Source organism: Podarcis bocagei, assembly GCF_964188305.1.
Source record: "Podarcis bocagei genome assembly, chromosome: 18".
Classification (NCBI taxonomy): domain Eukaryota; kingdom Metazoa; phylum Chordata; class Lepidosauria; order Squamata; family Lacertidae; genus Podarcis; species Podarcis bocagei.
The window spans coordinates 8,274,960-8,298,829 of record NC_138144.1 but is presented as its reverse complement, the minus strand read 5'-3'; the positions used below and the strand labels follow the sequence as shown (position 1 = coordinate 8,298,829).

The 23,870-nt window shown below is 48.1% G+C and overlaps 1 protein-coding gene across 14 annotated transcripts in view; it reads right to left on the bottom strand.

Annotated features, from left to right (window-relative positions):
* The window catches only part of PTPRS (protein tyrosine phosphatase receptor type S), a 310,037-nt gene that overhangs the window by 222,016 nt on the left and 64,151 nt on the right, over positions 1-23,870 (bottom strand). For 4 of the 14 annotated variants that reach the window (XM_081177561.1, XM_081177575.1, XM_081177573.1 and 1 more), the window contains exon 1: positions 23,179-23,386. The exons of 2 other annotated variants lie outside the window; for them this stretch is intronic. The gene's annotated coding sequence lies outside the window, so the exon portion shown is untranslated. Of the gene's footprint in view, positions 1-23,178; positions 23,387-23,870 lie in introns of those variants that run through there. 8 more of the 14 variants (XM_081177562.1, XM_081177567.1, XM_081177563.1 and 5 more) reach the window with 3 other exon arrangements.

Below are 23,870 nucleotides of genomic sequence, written 5' to 3'. Positions count from 1 at the left end.
ACTGGAAGGACAGATCCTGAAGCTGAGGCTCCAAGACTTTGGCCACCTCATGAGAAGACTCCTTGGAAAAGACCCTGATGTTGGGAAAGATGGGGGACACAAGGAGAAGGGGACGACAGAGGACGAGATGGTGGGACAGTGTTCTCGAAGCTACCAGCATGAGTTTGACCAAACTGCGGGAGGCAGTGGAAGACAGAAGTGCCTGGCGTGCTCTGGTCCAGGGGGTCACAAAGAGTCGGACATGACTAAATGACTAAACAACAACAACAAGGTGCTACTGGAAGGAATTTTTTTTTTTGTTAAGACTTTCTGAGTTTGGTTTTATTGTATTTTATGCCAAAAACACTTAATAAAAAAAACTGTTCTTTTTTTTTTTTAAAGACTTTTGGTGTTTGGAACAATGGGGCAGTTTTGCAAGTCGGAAAACAAGGAGGCGTACTCAGACTAAAGAGATGAGGAACCTGCCCTGGGCAAAAGGCTTTGGAAGCTGAAATAAATTTATTTCAAGCGCAAAGTCATTGTGGTTCAAAGGTACCGTATTTTTCGCTCTATAAGATGCACCAGACCACAAGACGCACCTAGTTTTTGGAGGAGGAAAACAAGAAAAAAACTATTCTGAATCTCAGAAGCCAGAACAGCAAGTGGGATCTCTGCGCAGTGAAAGCAGCAATCCCTCTTGCTGTTCTGGCTTCTGGGATAGCTGCGCAGCCTGCATTCACTCCGTAAGACGCACACACAGTTCCCCTTACTTTTTAGGAGGAAAAAAGTGAGTCTTATAGAGCAAAAAATACAGTATATCTTGCCTAACCAGTTTCAAGGTGGGGGGGCTCCGAAAGCCCTTCATGCAATGCAAGCTTTTCGTTTTAGGAACAACTTGCGGAACTCACTGCTGCAAGATTATTATTATTTTTAAAAAATGAGTTGGTTATTTTATGTTCCCTTAACCTGGGAAAGGTGGGTGCGGCCACAGTGCTCATTCTCTCTTGCTGCCCCCGCAGGGAGAGAAACCTTCGGGGGGGGGGGCGTAAAGGTCCCTGGGAGCCAGCCGGGACTCTTGCTAACTCTCCATCGCAAGGCTAGAGTGTTGCCAAATTGAGCCACTCTTGCAGGGACAGCTATAAAAAGACTAGTAGGGGATACGGCTTTGGAGAATCGGATATCCTCTCTGCTCGATGGGAGGCATGCGTCCCACCCCCCACCGCCGCCCACCCCCTTCCAGGAGAGGGTTTAAAAGCTGTCTAGCCAGGCAGCATATGGAAAGGCTTACTCTGCCATTCAAAACCCCTCCAGCGCTCTCCTAGAAATCATGCAAATATCTTGCTCTCTGCTTGCTGATGGCCGTCTAGAAACGTTCTGCTTCTACGAACACTCCCGAATTATTTTTGGCGATAACCATGCAGAAATATTGCCCAAAGAATCTAGTCTTATATATATATATACACAATACAATCTTTATTCCAGTCCAGAGACCCAACAAATCATTACAAAGCAATACACAATTCATACAGCCTACCTCCAGGTTAAACAAGCATTTTGTTCAGAATATAGGGATCACTGGTTCTTGCAGCCACCGATAAAAACTTTGCCACTGCTAATGTTCTAGCATTTGTCCGGTCTTCCAGTAGGAACCTGACATAGTGAGCCTCTGATTTTCCCAGGAAAGGTACCAGCAAGGGTAGTATCAGTTCAGCCCTGGCTTGCTCATATTTTGCACGGTGCAACAAAATATGTTTTATGGAATCGATGTTTTGAGCACACCAGCAAAGTCTGTCCTGGTAGGGGACTCCTCTCAACCTGCCATCCAACACTGCAGAGGGAAAGACATTTAGTCTGGCTTTGGTGAAAAGCCTTCGGTAGTTTGGTACTGTCAGGTTTTTAATGTAAGGTGTTAACTTAAAGACATGCCCACATTGTACTCCTACTGCCAGCGGACTACAGACTGTGTGTGATCGAGATCGCAAGTTACTGTGTGCATTATCCCATAATCTTTGCTTTAACATCTTTTGGGCGCCTTCATAACCCAGGTAATACAGTTGGGGGGGGGGGACAGACCAATAGAGGCGGCTTTTCTAGCCACGGTTTTCTGCCATTTGCTGACAAATTCCTCATTGGTCAGGTGTTGGTACAAACCCTTCCCTAGATGAAACACTGAAATCCTGAGCCATAATATATATATGGTCTCGCAGTAACTGCAACTGAATGGGAAATCGCCTCAAACCTTGCACGGGATCTGTGGCACTGCTCTCTCTGGAATAGAGCTGTAGCAAGAGAAAATTAACGCGTAATTTGAGGTTTTGACAAGGGCTAGAACCTCCAGACGCCTCTTATATGATTTGGCTTTCCTTTATTGCATGTGCCACGGAAGCATCGTTTTCAAGGCAAGCCTCGTCACGAACCTCGCACATCTGGAACTATACCTGATAATCAAACGACGCTCATATTCTTTAGAATCATAGAATCCTAGAGTTGGAAGAGACCACAAGGGACATCGAGTCCAACCCCCTGCCAAGCAGGAAACACCATCAGAGCACTCCTGACCTATGGTTGTCAAGCCTCTGCTTAAAGACCTCCAAAGTAGGAGACTCCACCACACTCCTTGGCAGAAAATTCCACTGTCGAACAGCTCTTACTGTCAGGAAGTTCTTCCTAATGTTTAGGTGGAATCTTCTTTCTTGTAGTTTGGATCCAGTGCTCCGTGTCCGCTTCTCTGGAGCAGCAGAAAACAACCTTTCTCCCTCCTCTATGTGACATCCTTTTATATATTTGAACATGGCTATCATATCACCCCTTAACCTCCTCTTCTCCAGGCTAAACATGCCCAGCTCCCTTAGCCGTTCCTCATAAGGCATCGTTTCCAGGCCTTTGACCATTTTGGTTGCCCTCCTCTGGACACGTTCCAGTTTGTCAGTGTCCTTCTTGAACTGTGGTGCCCGGGTGCCAAATGTCTCCTTGAACCAGGGTCACAGTCGCCAAAACGGAATGTCTACTTGCCACTTGGGGGGCAAGACGGCTCAAAACTCTGCCTCTCTTTTAAATCAGAACCAGTGAAGGCGGTGAAGGTCGTGTATGAGTGTCTGGAGGCGGTTGGAGGATGGATGGCGGCTAATGGATGGAGGTTGAATCCTGACAAGACAGAGGTACTGTTTTGGGGGGACAGGAGGCGGGAGCGTGTGGAGGACTCCCTGGTCCTGAATGGGGTAACTGAGCCCCTGAAGGACCAGGTGCGCAGCCTGGGAGTCATTCTGGACTCACAGCTGTCCATGGAGGCACAGGTCGATTCTGTGTCCAGGGCAGCTGTTCACCAGCTCCATCTGGTACACAGGCTGAGACCCTATCTGCCCGCAGACTGTCTCACCAGAGTGGTGCATGCTCTGGTTATCTCCCGCTTGGACTACTGCAATGCGCTCTACGTGGGGCTGCCTTTGAAGGTTATCTGGAAACTACAACTAATCCAGAATGCAGCAGCCAGACTGGTGACTGGAAGCGGCCGCTTGGATCACATCACACCGGTCCTAACAGGTCTTCACTGGCTCCCAGTATGTTTCTGAGCACAATTCAATGGGTTGGTCTGACCTTTGAAGCCCTAAACAATACATGAAGGAGTGTCTCCACCCCCATCATCCACTGAGGTCCAGCTCCAAGGGCCTTCCTGCGTGAACAGAAGTTGCAGGGTACCAGGCAGAGGGCCTTCTCGGTGGTGGCGCCCTCCCTGTGGAACGCCCTCCCATCAGATGTCAAGGAGATAAAGAATTACACAACTTTTAGAAGACACCTGCAGGCAGCCCCGTACAGGGAAGCTTTTAATGTTTGAGGTTTCATTGTGTTTTTTAATATTTTGGTGGGAGCAACCCACAGTGGCTGGGGGAAACCCAGCCAGATGGGCGGAGTATAAATAAAAAAAATATCATCTTCTAAAGCCAAGCCACAGTTTAGTGTGACATCCCAGGGTAGCTGGTGTCTCTTGCTCATCCAAGCTGCTATTAAAACAACCCAGGATTTGTATTTTTAGGGAACGCAAGCCAAGAAAGTGAGCAATTCGTGTACAGAGGTGCCACTCTCCCTCAATGCCAGTCGTGCCCCCCCTTTTATAAGAACGCCCCGGGGGTTTTCAACGCGATATAATCTCTTCCCTGCCTGCGCCTGGTCTGCTCTCTCTCAGAACCAAGCACCAAATCTTGACGCCAAATCATCCCACATCGCAGGCTAATTTAACATTCACCCTCCATTTCCGTACAATTAGCAGAATAAGGAAGTTATGGGAAATGGTGAAGGTGGTTTCTTTTTTTAAAAAAAACACAAGATTGAAATAAATATAGATGAAGCAAAGCGAGGAGGAACGGCGGGCAGGGCTGTGTTTCCTTATTTCCGCGTGAGATTCTTTATTAATTGAAACAGCTGGCGCTCAGCCAGGGAGTGGATTTATTTATTCCATAGCTTCTTCCTCTTTTCTAACTGATAAAAGAGGAAAACAACCTCTGGGTGGAGAGGTTTGTGCAGCTGCGCCTTACAACTCAGCCTTGCAAGAAAGTCCACTTGTATATAAATTTAATAAATAAAAAAACCAGAATATGCATTCTTGCACACTGTTTTCACAAACACGTGTATCTTTGCCTGCACTTTCTCCCTAAACGACAACATTTTAAAAAATGCATTCTTTTGGTTCTGAAGAAGAGTTTGGATTTGATATCCTGCCTTATCCGAAGGAGTCTCAAAGCGGCTAACATTCTCCTTTCCCTTCCTCCCCAACAATAAACACTCTGTGAGGTGAGTGGGGCTGAGAGACTTCAGAGAAGTGTGACTGGCCCAAGGTCACCCAGCAGCTGCAGGTGGAGGAGCGGGGAAGCGAACCCGGTTCCCCAGATTACGAATCTACCGCTCTTAACCACTTCACCACACTGACTCTGGTTCAATAATAATAATTTATTTATACCCCGCCCATCTGGCTGTGTTTCCCCAGCCACTCTGGGCGGCTCCCAATAGAATATTAAAAACACGATAAAACAGCAAACATTACAAACTTCCCTAAACAGGGCTGCCTTCAGGTGTCTTCTAAAAGTCAGGTAGTTGCTTATTTCCTTGACATCTGATGGGAGCGTGTTCCACAGGGAGGGCGCCACCACCGAGAAGGCCCTCTGCCTGGTTCCCTGTAACCTCACTTCTCACAGGGAGGTAACCGCCAGAAGGCCCTCAGAGCTGGACCTCAGTGGGGGTGGAGACACTCCTTCAGGTATACTGGACCGAGGCCATTTAGGGCTTTCAAGGTCAGCACCTCAAGAACTGGTGCTGCAAAATTCGGGTATGGAAGGAAAGCCGCGCTGTGCTTTGAGCATTAATTCTGAAAATTAGAAGACGAACTGAACAAATTCTTCCCATTGCCGTACCTAAATTACTTTCTGTCAAGTTGTCACCCTACTGGATGTTTTGGACCAGAACTCCCAAAAGATTCAGGAGGGCGCCAGCTTGACGGACAATGCCTGAACAAGAACGGGTGCGGGGCAGCTAATAAATTTCAGGGGACATGACGGTGAGTCCATCAATCGAAATAGCTTGAGGCTGTGAAAGAGAGGAAGAGCACCCATCCCGCAACAAATGGAAAAAGCAATTTTAGAGATGGACAGCGGTACAGGTATAGCTACAGCATAGAGGTCCAAGCAACAATAAATCACCAATTCCAGTGCCGAAAACCAGAAGCCCCTCTCAGAGGCACGGACCCTCCAAGCTCTGCCTATTTGTTTGGATGCCAGGTTTAAACAGATGTTGCTTAAATCAGAGGCCTGTTGCACATCTGTATGCACACACAGAGAGAGAGTCCTTTTGCAAATTAGCAGATCTCTTTTGAGTTTACCACCACCCAGTGTTAGAAACCGAGATCGAAAAGCTAGGAGCCAAATGGCTCCTAGGACCTGGGCTGTGGTCGCCAAAACAGAATGTCTAGGCGCCACTGAGGGGGGCGGCGCGTCGACAACATTTTTATATATACATACCGTATATTTCGCTCTTTAACACGCACCTGACCATAACACACACATAGTTTTTAGAGGAGGAAAACAAGAAAAAAGATTGAATGAAACAGTGGATGTATCATTTTTGTGCTTCATGCTGTGGCCACAGACATGTGATTTGACGGTGAGTTTGGGGTAGCCCAATGCAAAAATCCTGAGATTCCATGTGGATCTGTGCTTTGTAACCACGTTTTTGCACCATTGTGGCCCCAGGCAACAGTGGGTGCGTGATTTTTTGGGTGCAGGCTGTAGCCGTAGACATGCTATGTGATCTGATGGTGAATTTGGGGTAACCCTGAGGCAGAATGCAGGAAAGCAGCAGCCTCCTCTACAGCTTTCCCTCCTCCGTGACGCGGGATCTGATTTTTGCCTAATTTTTGCCCCTGCACTCGGGCCAGTCTGCTCCAGGGACCACACATTCACTCAATAACACGCACAGACATTTCCCCTTACTTTTTAGGAGAAAAAATGTGAGTGTTATAGAGAGAAAAATACGGTAAGCATGAACTAATACGCAATTCACATAAGCAACACATTGCTGACATCACATTTTTAAGAGGAACTGAAGAAGTGTGCATGCACACGAAAGCTTATACCAAGAACTAACTTAGTTGGTCTTTAAGGTGCTACAGGAAGGAATTTTTTTATGTTAATACATGTTTAATTTGGTGTTTGCAATAGAAATATTGGTACCATACTTCAGTTTTCAAAACATTCTGCCTTTTATTGTTAAACTCCTTAACGTACTGTCTATCGTTTAACATACAGTGGTACCTCGGTTTACGAACTTAACCCGTTCCGGAAGCCCGTTCTTAAACCGAAACCGTTCTTAAACCGAGGTGCGCTTTCCCTAATGAGGCCTCTGGCCGCCGGAGCCCTTCCACCGTTCGGCTTCCGTTCTTAGACCAAGGTATAGTTCGCAAACCGGGACACTACTTCCGGTTTTGCGGAGTTCTTATACCGAATAGTTCTTAAACAGGGCTGTTCTTAAACAGAGGTACCACTGTATACTTCCGAGGCTTCAAAGAACATATATTTCACTAATCCTTCAAGTACTAAAGAGAGAAAGACTGGCACACCCATTAATTGCACCGAGAGAGAGATGAAATTCGGAGCATTGCAGAGGACACATCTTCTCGCTTCCTGGGGGGGGGGGGCAGCCTGGCCAATTCCACCCCTTGCTTAGAAATCAAACAAGTTCCATCTGCTGTTCAATGGGGGGGGGGGAGAGGATGGATCAACCGTTAATCATGGAAGGAGGATTTGAGATTGGGAAACAGAGAATGGATTTTTGCAGCCGGGGAGGGGGGCAGGGGGGAGAGTTCATTCTCTCTCTCTTTTAATTTGAAGCTGATCCACAGCCAAGAGGAGGAAGGAGAGGTAAGTGAATCTGTATCTATAGGAGGACGTACCTTTTTATCTTGACTGCCATTCATATTAGATGTTTTTTAAATTGTTATTTAAAACAGAGGTCCACCGCTGCGACCTCATGGGGAAAGGTGGGAAACGATTGCCCCAAAAGTTCACGGGGCAAGCTTCATGGCTGAGCGGGGTTTTGAACCCTGGCCCCCCCACTTTAACCACTACACCACACTGCCTAGGGGGAATGCCAAGTTTCCCTAAAGTCATCCACAAGCAACACACAAACACCCTTGAGCGTTCCTTCCAACACTACAGTTCTATTCATCTAAAAGACTGGTGAATTTTCAAAATAAAAAAATTCCTTCCAGAAGGGTGGTGGGAATGGGTGATTGGCAGATAGCTGAGATGAGCCTGTTGACGACTCTTAACGACTGCAATAGGTCTTACAGGACCCATTGCAGACCTATTGTAAGACCTATTACAGTCGTTAAGAGTCGTCAACAGGCTCATCTCAGCTATCTGCCAATCACCCATTCCCACCACCCTTCTGAGTAATACCCCTCCCCACCTTCTCACTATATAGAAGGATCTGGCAACTTCTGTTTCAGTGTATCTGAAGAAGTGTGCATGCACACGAAAGCTTATACCAAGAACTAACTTAGTTGGTCTTTAAGGTGCTACTGGAAGGAATTTTTTTATTTTGACTATGGCAGACCAACACGGCTACCTATCTGTAACTGGTGAATTTTCGCGAGAGTTTTTGCAAACCGTGGCAGAAATACGGAGAATGGGTGTTAAGATTTGGGATATGGGCACGGACCTCGTCTGTGGGGTGCCCACGTAAACACAACCGCAGGGACACAAGGCTCGCTTACATTGCACAGCCTACCACTTGAAATGCCAAGGCTCAGATAATAATAGTAATAGTAGTAGTAGTAGTAATAGTAATGATAATAATTTATTACTTATACCCTGACTGGGTTGCATTTCAAACTGCTTAGACATCTACAGTGGTATCTTGGGTTACAGACGCTTCAGGTTACAGACTCCCCTAACCCAGAAATATTACCTTGGGTTAAGAACTTTGCTTCAGGATGAGAACAGAAATCGTGCTCCGGTGGCGCGGTGGCCCCATTAGCTAAAGTGGTGCTTCAGGTTACGAACAGTTTCAGGTTAAGAAAGGACCTCCGGAACGAATTAAGTTCTTAACCCCAGGTACCACTGTATTCTATTTTATAAAATTTATATACTGCTTGATTGTAGACGTAAAGGACCCCTGGACGGCTAAGTCCAGTCAATGGGGTTGCGGCGCTCATCTCGCTTTCAGTCCGAGAGAGCCAGCGTTTGTCCGCAGCTTTTCCGGGTCGTGTGGCCAGCAGGACTAAACCGCTTCTGGAGCAACGGAACACCGTGATGGAAACCAGAGCGCACAGAAACGCCGTTCACCTTCCCGCAAGAGCGGTACCTATTTATCTACTTGCACTTTGACATGCTTTTGAACTGCTAGGTTGGCAGGAGCAGGGACCGAGCAACGGGAGCTCACCCCGTCGCGGGGATTCGAACCACCGACCTTCTGATCGGCAAGCTCAAGAGGCTGAGTGGTTTAGACCACAGCGCCACCCGCGTCCCTTTGATTTTAAAAAACCTCTAGCCCATGGGCTAGTTTAACGGGAATAAGGACTGACAAAACCCGGAACCAGGAGGAAGGGACGCTGGATGAAGATTGGATTTGTTTATACCTCTTTTTTCTACCTCTGTTTTATAAAATTGATGAATGATAGAAAAATGTTGGAATGAAATTACTTGGCTTTAGCAAAGATGTTTAAAGAATTATGAAAGAATATTATGATTATGAGAAGTTGGTAAGGATAAGATTTAAGTTTTAAGTTTTAAGGTTTATTTTACTATAGAGAAATAAGGTCAAGGATATGCTGGGATAATTAATAACTAGGATACAAAGAAAGGGAGGAGGAGGTCTAAGAAAGAACGTAATGACAGTTAAGGATTTGAAAATAATGAATTTGTTTTTAATGTTTTTAAAGTTTTGTGATTTTTGCATTTTTTTTTCTTTTTTCTGTCTTTTCTTTTTCTCATTTGGAACTTTTTCTTATATGGTGGGAAGGGGTAGGTTCCCCCCCCCTCTTTTTTCTATTTTGTCAATTATTTTTATTCTTTGTACTCTCTTCTGCTTCTATTTTATTTTTTTCTTGTTTGTAATATTTTGAAAATCTCAATAAATATCCTTTAAAAAAAAAATAAAGATTTTAAAAAACCTCATGGTCTGTCACACATGGACAGACCACCCTGGGAGGTTTGATGGCCATCTGCCAAGGCTTCTTCAACTGTGGTTCCTGTGTTGCCGGGGGTTGATCTAGATCAGGGGTGTCAAACTCAAATTCATCGGGGGCCACATCAGCAGTTTGGCCACCCTCAAAGGGCCGGTTGTATCATAGGTTTGTGGTTTATAACTGATTGCATTAGTAGCTGGGGACACCTCTCCGGTGTACTGTGTACATGTAGAATACGCTTTCAAAACCGTCATTTGTGTTCCTGAGGGCAGGAAAGATGCTTCCTTAGTTATTCCACAAGGGCGACTCTCACAATCATTCCTTGCGCCTTCCAGGTGGCACCAGGTGGCTGCAGTTACATTAGCCGGCTGGCAGGGGGCGCAAAGCAGGGAACAGCCTCTTCCGCCAGGCGCCCGAAGGCGCGCTGCAAACACGGTGCATTCTGGGAAAGAGCCTCTTTCCCCGAGAAGCGGCGGCGGCAGGTGGGGCGTGAGGCGCGTGCGCACGAAGGGAGAAAGTCCGTGCCGGGCGCCCATGTGCGAAAACATTTCCCACCCACACACCCAAGCTCCGCCCCCTGCCATTTCTATCTCTCTCTCCCCTGCCCTCGTCGAGCATGCGCAGGAGGGCGGGCTCAAACGCCCAGAGGGTGTGCCCGCGCGCACTGCACTCCTTTCAACGGATGTCGGGGCGGGCAAGCAGGCGGGCGGGCGGAGAGCGAGGTCAGGCCTCCCGCGCGTGCGCAGCCGCCCTGTGTGCCCCTCCGCCCCGGGCCCCTTTCCCTCCCCCATCCACGGGCCACATGACGAGGTCTGGCGGGCCGGATTCGGCCCGCGGGCCTTGTGTTTGACACCCGTGGTCTGGATGGCCCTTGGGGGTCACTTCCAAACCATACAACTGTTTTGATTTTATCCTGAGCTTCCCCATTCTGAACTAAACCTTTTATGGACATGATCTGAACCCTGGCAGAAGAACAAGACATATCCCTGCAAAAAAAAGGAAAAAATGAGTGGGGGGTGGGCAGAGAAGGAACTGGGGGTGGGGGTGTTGCAAGGAACTGATTTCCGAAAAATTAGGGCAGGGATCGTGACGGCAGCCCTCTCTGAATACACCTTGGATCCTTAACGCGTGGAGAAAGGCAGGACGAGACATGAGTTTCCAGCAAAGGTTATCCCGGGTGAGAGAAGCGTTCTCAACAGAAATCTGTGTTCATAACAGACCATTTTGGTGCACGGAAGAAAACCCTTGGGTGAAACCTGAGACACACAGACATATATATTTAATTATCAGAAAGCAAGGCTTTTGAGCACACGACTGAAGCAAATGGGTTTCAACTAAGCCTGTCACGGAGGAGCGCAAACCTGAAATCACCCTGCGAAGGAAAAGGAGGAAGTCTCAGAATTTTATCTGCCCTGGACTCCCAGTTTGTGTGGCTCCAGGCTCTGCTTAGGCACGGACAGGAGAGCTGGCATGATCCGACACAACCCTTTCACGGCGCTGCTTGTATCTTTACGAAGCACGCATCCAGCAGAGAACCGGGCCATTAATAACCGTGCATGCACACACTTCCTAAAAGCACTTTCGGTTCACTCTTTAAAAAAAGCCAGCTGAAAACAGCAGCCTTGGCAAGGGAGCCCAGAAGCACCTCACCTTGCAGGTAGAGAGAGGGAGGCGCCAAGTCTGCGTGCCAGCCTGCCGGTGCCTGCGGGAGGGGAATTATCTTTGCTGGTGCAACGGACTGAGCCAGGGGTCAGCCCCCTAAGGCCCATGGGGGTTGTCTGACCGGCCCATGAACCGCGCCACTGGCGCAGCGCAGGGACTCGCTTCCGCGACGCCGAAAATAGCGGGCGCTCACACTTGCACACGATCCGGCCCAGGGAGGGATCTCCGCGGGACCGATCCGGCCCAGGCGAGATAAACCTTGCTGACCCCTGAGCGATGCATCGTCAGGGAGTTTAAGACCTCCAGGGCTATGGGTGGGAGCCAGTCTGGTGTAGTGGTTGGACCAAGCTAGTAACTGTCTTGGAATTCCTAGCCACTTGTGACTACCTAGCAAGTTGTTAAATCCAAGCCTGCCTCACCCTCAGCGTTCCATCCTTTCCACTGATTTAATATATAATATAATATACATGATACAATCATTCAGCCCGGACACTCTTGAGGGCCTTCTGGCGGTTCCCTCTCTGTGAGAAGCGAAGTTACAGGGCACCAGGCAGAGGGCCTTCTCGGTGGTGGCGCCCGCCCTGTGGAATGCCCTCCCTTCAGATGTCAAGGAAATAAACAACTATCTGACTTTTAGAAGACATCTGAAGGCAGCCCTGTTCAGGGAAGTTTTTAATGCTGGATGTTTTGTTGTGTTTTTAATATTCTGTTGGGAGCTGCCCAGAGTGGCTGGGGAAACCCAGCCAGATGGGTAGAGTATAAATATATTACTGTTGTTGTTGTTGTTGTTGTTGTTGTTGTTGTTGTTGTTGTTGATGGGTAGAGTATAAATATATTATTACTGTTGTTGTTGTTGTTGTTGTTGTTGTTGTTGTTGTTGTTGTTGTTGTTATATTATTTACTATGTGATGAAAAACTTGCAGACATTGGACTTCAACTCCCAACATCCCCAAACAGCCTAGCCAATGGAGTCATGAATAACTTAGCTCCATTCATTTCCATGGGTCTACTCAGTGGTGCAACCCACCAAGGTTCCGTTTGGGCACCAGCCAGTCTCCTTTTGGAGCAGGTGGGCAAAGCCTTGTGGGGAGGGCAAGGGGCATGGCTTGAGATGTGGGCCACTGAAAACTGGCCAGCAGGTTTCACAAACCAGTGTCCGTTCCAACCCTTTGAGGGAGGAGGAAAAGCCAAACAGATGTTTTCCCACACTTCTGGGAACTGTCTGGCATGGGTCTCCCGATTCCCTCATCCTCACCCATTCAAATTTGTCACGGCCTTGAAAAGATCTCTCTTTTTTAAAAAACAAAGCGCAGCGCGATTTTATCGTTATTATTTGGGGGGTAAGCCACACACGGACCCTTTGCCGATGCCAAGGGAACAGATGGAAGGCAAATTATCTCCGGCTAGCGTTGCGCCTCCGACCACTGTGGCTGGTCCAATGATCAGGCAAGGGAAGTGGGAAGATCAGAGCGTAAGACTGGCATGTGTGGAAGAACGCAGGAAACTCCCAAGAACTGTTTGCGCTCCGAGGGAAACAGATGCAGAAAGGGTCTCGTCACACAGAAGATGGAGCGAGCTTGTTTTCTCCTGCTCCAGAGCGCAGGGCTCAAACCAGTGGATTCAAGCTACAAGAAAGGAGATTCCAACTAAATATTAGGGAGATCTTTCCTGATACTGAGAGCTGTTCAACAGTGGAACAGACCCTCTACTTTGTTGGGACGGTTTTAAACAGAGCTTGGGTTGCCATCTTTAGCGGCGATTCCTGCATCACAGGACTAAATGACCCTTTTGGCCCCTTCCCATGATTCCATGACTCCAAAGCATTCGGCCACCATGGAGGGTAACCGCTTTGTCTCTGCGTGATTCTTTGAACACCTTCCTTCTGCTCAGGATGGCTCGATCCTGCCGTTCTCAAAGCAGAGAGAGAACGCAGTGGTCCACCAACTTCGTCCGAACGGTCCTGTGGCATGCCCACATTAAACATCCATATCGATTTTTTTTAGAATTTTCATCGCCTCCTTTTACTTCATATATTGCAATTTGAGCTTTACAGAAATGCACGTTAATACAATCGATAAGGAATTAGAGGAAGCAATAATAACACAATTAAAAATCATGCAGAATCTGGCACAGCATGTTGCAATTGCTGAAGCGAGCAGGAAAAAAATCATAATTAAGGTCTCCGCTGAGACCCTCAGAGATCTTCAAGTGGTCTGGGGTGGGGAAATTGGGACGCCACAGAGCTTAGAGGAAACCTGGCAAGGAGGAAAATCGTCAAGCAGAGGAGAGACCTGCTAGATACGTCGTTCCTTTTCTTAAATAGGGTTCCTACTTCACCATAGACCTAGAGAGCTTTACTTTCTGGGAAGGCTGCACTTGATGTTGTCAGGTAGACATTTTGTCTAATCCAACAGGATTGGAGCTGGAGGGTTTATTATACAGCCTTATTCCACTGAGCTGCTGGAGAAATTGGTCCCATATGCTGGTGCTGAAGTCTGTGGATATCTTTGGGACAAAAGGCTAAGGATTAAACTCTACACAAATCCGGTGCCGATCGGAAGGTTGGCGGTTCGAATCCGCACAACGGGATGAACTCTCATTGCTCTGTCCCAGCTCCTGCCTACCTAGCAGATGGAGGGTCTCAGTATCACTGTGATGGCCTGGGAATTGGATTCAGAGGCTGAACCTGAGGAATCCCAGCCTGCACAGGAGTCCCCGCCTCCAGGACCAGCTGATCCGGGGCTGGGGCATGAGCCTGAAGGGCCCTCACCTGTGCCGGATCCTCAGGAGCAGACACCAGCTGAATCCACTCTGGCTTCGTAGGTGATCGAGGACCCATTGCCTGCAGGTGCTTCATCCTCAGCCCCATCAGGAGAAGGTGAGGTTGCCTCTGGGTCCAGTAACCCTCCAGCCTCTCCTGAGCTGCAGAGGCTCAGGGCAGAGAGGCGGAGGGAACTAAGTTCTGGCAGGAGGAGGGCTCGCCTCCAGGCCAGGAGAGGTGAGTCACCAGAGGATCGGGGCCGCCCTGTGCCTCGGGGCAGATAAAAGCCGGCCAGCCCAGTCCCAGGTTGCGGGAGCAACATCGTTGGTAACCTGTTCCTGCCGGCACCCTGACCTGCTCTCCTGCCAGAGTTCCTGACCACACCTGACTCCACGCTTTGGACCTCGCTTCGCCCCTGATGTACAGCCTCCATACCCTCGACCTAGGACCAGACTTAGACCACGCCGCACAGTAACACCCACCCCCCCAACCAGGACCAGCACAATCACCAAGTCAGGAAGCAGGTGCCCCTCTGATGGAGAGGAAATGATCACCCGTTAGGGCCCTGTACGTGGTCTCCCCTCCCCTCCTCAACTTTATCCTAACAACATCCCTTTGAGGAAGGCAGGGCTGAGAGACCGCTGCCTCAAGCTTTACGGCTGAGTTGGGATTAGTCTCCCTGCCTAAGCACAGGACCCGACATCTCCAGTTAAAACAGATTCCAGTAGCAAGGGATAAGAGACCCTCTTAAGCCACTGAGCCCCCCTGGATCAGGCCAAAGTTGGCTCACCTACGTAGTCCAGCATTCTGTTCTCAGAGCGCCCAACCAAGTGCACTAAAAGGGCCTTGTCTTTCTCAACTTGGGAGCAGCTGCAGAAAAGGCTCTGTCTCTTGTGCCAGCCATTGCTTCTGAAGTAAATGGGACCTAGAGATGGTGCTCATCTGAAGATCTTAACACCCGTTTGTAGAGAGAGATACAATCTTTCCGGGCTGTCATGTTGGACTGGCCATGTTGTTTGGATGCCTGACTATCGTCTTCCAAATCAACTACAGTGGTACCTCGGGTTACATATGCTTCAGGTTACACACTCCGCTAACCCAGAAATAGTGCTTCAGGTTAAGAACTTTGCTTCAGGATGAGAACAAAAATCAGGCTCCGGTGGCGCGGCAGCAGCAGGAGGCCCCATTTGCTAAAGTGGTGCTTCAGGTCAAGAACAGTTTCAGGTTAAGAACAGACCTCCGGAACGAATTAAGTACTTAACCCGAGGTACCACTGTACTATTCTATTCCGAACGTAAAAATGGAAAGCATAATGCTGGTGGTCAACAAAAGAGGTTCAAAGACTCTCTCAAGGCAAATCTTTAAAAATGTAGTATAAACACTGACAACTGGGAAATACTGGCCTGCGAGTGCTGCAATTGGAGAACAGCCTTGACCAAAGGTGTCATGGGCTTTGAAGACGCTTGAACTCAGGACGAAAGGGAGAAACGTGCTAAGAGGAAGGCACACTTGGCAAACCCTCACCGTGATCAACTCCTGCCCAGAAGCCAATGTCCCCACTGTAGAAGGACGTATGGATCCAGAATTGGCCTCCACAGTCACTTACGGATTCACTATTAAAACCGTGTTCATGGAAGACAATCTTACTCAGCTACAAGTGATCACCAAAGAAGAAGGAAGAGCACAAAATTACCGTATTTTTCGCTCTATAGGACGCGCTTTTTCCCCTCCAAAAATTAAGGGGAAATGTGTGTGCATCCTATGGAGCGAATGCAGGCTCCTTGGCTTCAGCGATAGCAACGCGAAGCCTCCGAAGCGCAGAGGGAGCGTTCCCTCTGTGCTCCGAAGGCTTCGGGTTCCTTTTGCTGAAGCCGGGAGAGCAAGGCTCCTGGCTTCAGCAGAGAGGGAGAGTTGCGCAGCGCCCCTTCAGCCAAGCAGGAGGAGAAATGGAAGGCTTCGCTGAAGGGGCGCTGAGTAGAGAGGGGGAGAATTTTTTTCTCTTGTTCTCCCCCTCTAAAACAAGGTGCGTCCTATGGTCCGGTGCGTCCTATAGAGCGAAAAATACGGTAACTCTCCCTTCCTGCAGTTTCCAGCAGGTGGAATTCAGAAGTCTATACTGCCTCCAACAAATGAACTGAATGGGAGGTCTCCCACTGCGGAGACCCTCCCTGGTGGGCAGAGGGTCTCTTCCTCAGCTAAAAGGCAGCTTGAAAGAGAGATCCCACAATAAGCAATAGAACAGATGCCCGCTGCAGCTTTTCCAACGTGCAAATTTGACCCAAGGTGCTCCCGGAAAGGTTACTGGCCCAAGCCCTGATAACAGGCAAAGCTCTCTCTCTCTATGGGGCAAGCCCCCCCCTCCATTCCCCTCACGACTCCCTCGTATTAAATCCAGCCTGCAGTTTGGTTACACCCTGACCCGGCCCTTGACCAGATCAATGGGGAATGCTAAATATAGAGATCCTTGCTATATGGCGATCCCTCCTTGTGGATCTTGGACCTCTGTCAATATCGAGTGGCAAAGCTCCATGCCTTAATTACATGCAGGGTGGGCAGGAGGGAGGAGAGGAACTGGCTTGGAACTCCCTTACCCATGTAATCCCCCCCCCTTTTAACCCTTAAGCTCCTTAAGCTTTCTTACTTTTAAAAAAAAAATTATTCGAAATTATAACAAGACATATTATCCAAAAATATATCATCCTTGTTTCCCCCCCTCCCATTTTTCCTCCCTCCCCCCTCCCACACAAAACACCCCCACCCCCCCACCCCCCGACTTCCCTCAGTTCCAGTTTTTGGTTTCTCTGAGACTGCTGTTTTCTGCATGTTACAAAGTTGTATAGATCCTCAAACTCTTTAGCTGATCATTATCAATAAAAAGTTTGTGAATGTTTATTCAAAACCTGCCAAGGAGTCCAGTTCGCTTTGTACCAGTTCCAGGTACTTTGTAAAGGGTTGGAAAAAAGGGTTGGGAAAAAAGTTGGAAAACATCTTCATGTATGCGACAACGGCCGCGAGAGTTCTGGTAGCACAAGGATGGAAGACTGAAGAAACCCCAACTAAAGAATCGTGGCAAGAAAAATTGATGGACTATGCAGAACTGGCAAAACTGACATATAAGCTACGGGACAAGGATAACTGTGACTTTAAGGATGAATGGGAACCCTTTACAACTCTGTTTTTCGCTCTGTGCATCTCTGCGCCCCCCAGGAAAAAAATCTGGTTTCCCTCCCCTACAAAGCACACCCCTGCCTGCTTGCCAAAGCAACACATTTTCCAGGGGGAGGACTGAAGGATAGAGCAGTGTTTCCCAACCGGTGTTCCGCGGCACACTAGTGTGCCGTGAGACATCGGCTGGTGTGAAGTGGGAGGGAGGCGGGCGAGTCGGGCGGTGAGAGGCGGCGGCGGCGAGGATCCGCGTCGAGCCGGGGGCGGCTCCGCGGTGGTGGTGCCGAGCGGCGGGGCAGCGCGTGCAAATGGAGGAGCGCGAGACAGCGGAGGAGGAGGAGGCCGGCATGTCCGGGCAGCAGCAGCAACAACAGCAGCAGCAACTCCCGCCGCCGCCCCCTCCTCCGCCCGCTATCGCCGCCACCACCACAACAGCCGCCGCCGCCTCAGCTGCCGCCGTCCCTCAGTCCCTCGCTCTGCTGCCTCCCCACCCCCACCCCCAAAGCTTGGAGGTTCCCCGGCAAGGGGGAGGGAAAAAAAGTGAAAACTTTCACTTTCGTGCGTCCCTCCCGGCGTGACGCTGCGCGCTGACGTCACGGGGCAGTAATTGTGGTGTGCCGCGAGATTTTTTTGATTAAACAGGTGTGCCGTTGCCCAAAAAAGGTGGGGAAACACTGGGATAGAGGGTATGTGAGAGAGAGGGGACAAGGTACACAATTTCCTGTGCTCAGAATTGCCTGTCGTGCCCCTGCGTGAGTCAGCGTTCCGGGCCGAACTCCTTCCAATGAGGAGCCATGTTTGGCACAGTGACTCCTGTTGATCCTCAGGCGGGCGGGAGCTCTGAGGATGGGCAGGTGTCTTAGCTCAGCAGCAGAGAAGCTGTTCTGCTTGCAGAATGTTCCAGGCTCAAAAGCAAAGCCCCGCTCTGATTTTTAATCCGGGGGGGAAAGATCGTGTTTCAGCTCTCCAGCGTTTTGAGAACTCTTACATGCGATTTTGTCTTGGGGTTTTTTAAAAAGAGGAAAAAGAGGGAGAGAGAAAAACAAATATATAGCTTTCTCCCTGGAGACTGATGCACATCTTTCTTATTTTTCTCTTTCCAAATGCGCGAGAGATTGTCTACGCGTTTTTTCAAAAAATGAATAGATTGAAGGTGGTTTGCAGGAAAACGGAGCGCAAGAGGCAAACGCTCAGATCACGCTGACACATTTTGAACAAACTAAATTAACTCTTATATAAAGATTCCGTTTCCCCCGCCCACACCCTCCCACGATCTCTCTTCCTTCCCCCCCCTCCCAAGCCGTTTCCCCACAAGCGCAGAACAGCACCGGATTTATAAATATCAAGCCATTGCAACAACAACAAAAAATTCTGCATCTGATGAACGTTCTCTTCGCAGACCGCTGAATGATATGTCTGCGGGTGGGATAAATGGGAAAGAAATAGTGTACGCAGATGAATCTTAGGTGCACATCTTAGATTCGTGATTATGCCCAGGTCCTGCTTGCAGGATTTCTTGTTGGGGTATCTGGCTGTGAGAACAGCATGCTGGACTCAGTGGGCAACATGAGAACAGGGCCTTTTCTACAGTGGCTCCCCGTTATTAGTTTATTTTTGTTCTGATTTTATGATGTATTTTTGTGTTCTCATTTTGTATTATTACGTTGTGAACCGCTACGTGATGTTGGGTGAATGGCGGTATATAAATTTATTTATTTTTTTAATGTAATATTTATTGAAGTTTTACAATTATTAAAAAGTTTCAAAGTTTAAACTTAAAAAATAAAGACAAAGAATAACTCTAATAAAATAAAAAAATTACAAAAATACAAAGACAAAACACATGAAAAATACAAAATGGAAAACAGTTAACACGAAGAAAAAAGAAAGGAAAAAAAATCAATAATTTCATGTCTTATACTTCATTTACTAGTTTCCTGACCTCCTCACACCTCCCTTTTTGTATTCCAGTTCAGATATTTAATTCAGCAAGTCCTTACCCTCTATCATTTGTCCTTATTCAGCATCTTAACCTATTATAAATATATATTTCCCACCATTATCAATCCATATTTACATATTCTTGTTAATCTTTTTACCAACACCGCTTGATTTCAATCCAACATCCCTTTAACGGCGGTATATAAATTTAAATAATAATAATAATAATGACATTTGCATTTAAAATATTTTTAAGAGGAAGACTGATCAATAAGGCGCCCCATTTGTAAACTGATCAGGTAAACGTTAACTGTCCATACATGTACATATCCACACACAAAATTACATACACACAACTTTTTCCCTTTCCAAAACCTCCTGTACCAGCTCACTAAGCTGCTTGTGAAACTCCACTTAAGTTTCGAAATTGATTTGCCATGAAATATGCCAGCTTTCTGCCAACAGCCTTGCTGGCTGGGGCCGGAGCCAGATGTGATCCAAAACATCTGGAAGGCACTGCACTGGCAAAGGCTGCAAAATCGGGTTGCCATTGCCGCGTTCACACTGCAATTTGTATCCCACATTTCTCTCTCCCCCCAAGGAGCTCCCTTTCCTCACAGCAACCCTGTGAAGTAGGTTAGGCCAAGAATTATAGTGATTGAGACTGCAAAGGCACCCAATGAGCTTCATGGCTGAGCGGGATTTGAACCCTGCTCTCCCAGGTCCAGGGATGCGGGTGGCGATGTGGGTTAAACCACAGAGCCTAGGACTTGCCGATCAGAAGGTCGGCGGTTCGAATCCCCGCGACGGGGTGAGCTCCCGTTGCTCGGTCCCTGCTCCTGCCAACCTAGCAGTTCGAAAGCACGTCAAAGTGCAAGTAGATAAATAGGTACCACTCCGGCGGGAAGGTAAACGGCGTTTCCGTGCGCTGCTCTGGTTCACCAGAAGCGGCTTAGTCCTGCTGGCCACATGACCCGGAAGCTGTACGCCGGCTCCCTCGGCCAATAAACGAGATGAGCGCTGCAACCCCAGAGTCGGCCACGACTGGACCTAATGGTCAGGGGTCCCTTTACCTTTACCTTGCCTCCCAGGTCCAACACTCTAACTACTACACCAAGCCAGCTTTCTCGTTTCAAGAAATTGAAAACTCAGAGGTGAGCCTGCAATCAGTCAGGGTCCAAAGGGACTTTGTATATAAGGTGCGATTTTTGCTTCACACCAACCGAAGACTCGTTCTGCCCCAAAACCAGATATTGGAACAATCCAGCTTCACACAAACACACTCTCTCATTTCTAGGTATGAACCAACTTTAAACAACCTGAAGTATGAACACCACACAGGTGTAACCAGGTCTGATGGAGGTCTCCTTGCGGAGATTACTGAGGGGGTCTGGGGAAGATATGTAAATCTAGGTTAGGGTTAGGGGGGACCATGTAAACCACTTTGAGCTCCCCTTGGGGGGGGGGAGGTGAGGTCTACAGGTAAAACTCAAAAAATTAGAGTATCATGGAAAAGTCACTAATTCAACTTCACTAATTTCACTAATTCAACTTCAAAGGTGAAACTAATATTTGAGTTTGAGATAGACTCGTGACATGCAAAGCGAGATATGTCAAGCCTAAATTTGTTATCATTGTGATGATCACGGCGTACAGCTGATGAAAACCCCAACAATCTCAGAAAATTAGAATATTCAAGGAAATCAGCAAAACAAGGATTGCAAATCGAGCAATTGAAATCAAGAGATCGCGCCCCGTGTCGGTGCTGCTGAGAGCAGACCAAACTTCATCCCACAAGCTCCAAATGGGTCTACTTTCAAGTAACACTTGGTTGGATTGATGAAATGCACTGTTGTTTTTAAACTGAGTTTTCTCCTGCGGCTGAATAGTTGGGAAACATACCATGGGGGGGGGGGGAGAGAGAGAAAGTGTAAAAAAATAAAATAAAAGGTAGGGTGTTTGCTTTGGTGTTTTTTTGCAGGGAAAGGGGGCGAAAAGATGGCTTCTTAATTGGCACCACATTTCACTAAAGCTGATTCGGCAGGCCAGATGTTCCTCTCTCTGACAGACAGCAGCAACACCCCCCCCAAGCACGTCACAGGGCCAAACGGCCGTTAGAGAGCCTACACGTCCACATTTGCCAGTGCTAAAATATTTGCTGTTGCAGGGTCTTTGCAGAGGAGAAGGGGCTCCGAAATCTGTACTAAAGGAGCAGAAATCTCTTCTTATTACGCCCTAATCGTTTGCTCCTAATCTGCAAGACCCAAACTTGGAAAAATGGACACACACACACAATGCGCTTGCAACTTTCCCCTCCCCTTTCAATCAGACTGGTTTAAATTCTATAGTGTTTTTAAATCTATCACATGGTTTTTCTTTCTGCGTTCGCCCCCCCCCCCAATTTCTCCCCTCCCCACTGGCCATCCTTTGTTCATTAAGGATCTAGGAGGGGGTTGAGACAAGGTGGGGGGTTGGGGGAAGGGAGGCTGAAAATGGTAAGCGAACATCTCCGCCCCCCCCCTTTTAAAAAAATAGCAAATTCTTGGAAATTTATTTCACCCACTCTGCCGAATTCCCCCTTTTACGCTAGACAACCCTCGTTTAAATGCGTTTGCCAAAGTCCTGCTCAGGAGTTTATTCTGTTCATTTGGTAAGCAACACACATCAGGTAATGAACGGCTGGATTATTTTATTTATTTTTAAAGTGGTGTTGGGTGGGGGTGGGGGGGGGTAAAGGAGAAGGAGAGATCAGAATCCAGCTTTGAACAGGCTTCAGAAAACAACTTAAGAGAGGACTTCGCCTCCTAAAATTCGCTCCTTGTTGTGCATCAGACAAAAGACTGAGAGGGATATACAGAATATCTCTATAGGGCAACTGTGGAGCTGCTCAGAGTTTTAAAAAATGCAAACCCAAAAACACCCCCCTCAACACACACTCATAATAAAACACACACCCCACCCACAATCCTACAGAAAATTCTTCTTCTTTAGTAAGTTTATTCTCAGAACTTTCCTGACCTCGCTCCTAAAGCACGACAGATTCCACATGCAATAGGATAAAGGAGATGGGGGGACTCTTTTTCTTCAGTCTCTCGCCCTCCCACCAAAGTCCCCCCCCTCAATAAAAACAACCCATAGTTAACTTTGCGGAAAGCGCAATTTGTTTGCTTGAAAGTTAAGAAGCGAAAGCCAGGAGAACAGAAATTGGAGAAGCGATATATCTGCCTTATAGCCCGGCCTGCTGAATAGAGAAACCCACTGAAATTGAGAAACGGTTAGTTTCAGTGGTTTCTTCCTCTTGGCGTAGAACCCAGAGGTTTTATATATATATACATATATAAAAATGCGCACAGATATGAATTGATGTATACATGTAGGGACACAGAGAGGACATTTCCAGGCTGAAGCCTTCTAAAGGGAAGCGGAAAAGTGCCCAGTTCTCCCCCCCCCAAAAAAAACGATGTGTTTCAAACCCTCAAAACACTCAAAGCGTAGGAGTTTATCCAAACTGCTGTCTCCAAATGCCAGGAACCAGAACAAAAGGCGCAAGTGGTCTTTGCAAAGCGAATGGAAGCCAGAGGATTCAAAAACGCACACCGTTAATTTAATTTTGTTTCGTTTTTGAGAGCAGGGCTGGGTGGGCAGGGGGGTGGGGGTGGGAAAGGGGTCTGCAAAGAAAATAAAGAAAACCAACTCGCTCCAATGCCTCCCCCACCCTGGAAAATGGGGGTGTAAGGGGGTGGGCAGAGATCTGTTCCTCCTCTGGCTCCTCTCAACTTGCAAAACAAAAGACCCCCTTCTTCAGGGTAGCAATGGTGGAGAAGAGGTGGGTTTTTTTAAAAAAAATGGAGGGGGGAGGATAAAAGTTGAGAGCCATTTGCGAGAAACAGGGCGAAAACTGGCAATCTGAGCATCCCTTGTATCTGGGATTAGGCGAAGAAGCTAAACTATACAGAGATACATTGTTTTAAGTAAATAAAAAACATTCAGGACTCACCCTGCGAGAAAGGAACCTTTCCCCCATCAATGCATGGCGGTGTTGTCTGTCCTCTCCTTTAAAGAACCGGGGGTTGGGGGGGCGCGTTTAGGCAAAGGGGGGGGCTCAGAAGTCCAGCGTCCTGGAGGAGCCCCCGTTCAGTTAATCCAAACTTGGAAAGTTTTGAGAGCTGGAGAGGGAGAAAGAGAGAGAGAAGGGAGTAGTGACTCCCCAGCCAGGCTCTGGGCGGTGGGAGGGGCTGGAGGGGGGGCCCACCGGAGAAGGGAATGGGGAGGAGCCCAGAGAGGAGGAATGAAAGGGGGGGGGACAGTGAGAGGAGAGAGAGGCCTTTTCACAGCACTCTGTTTTTCCATAGGAGACTTTTAAAAAGTTGCTTGCAAACGTGCATTTCCGGGGAGCAGGGCGAAAGCAAAAGAAACCCACACGGGCAGGTCTCCCAGAATCGTCGAGTTGGAAGGGGACCCCGTTAGGTCATCTAGTCCAACCCCCTGCAATGCAGAAATCTCAACATGGCAGATGGACCAAGCCTCCAAGGAAGAAGAAGTCTCGCCACGTCTCCTGGGAGTCAGGTCCGCAGTCAAACAGATCTCACTCACGGAAGGGGTGCCCTCAGCCCTGGTTGGTCAGAGGGGACGGGGCTACCCTCTGCGCATGCCCAGGCACACTCTCGCGGGCCTTTTTGCAGAGGTGAA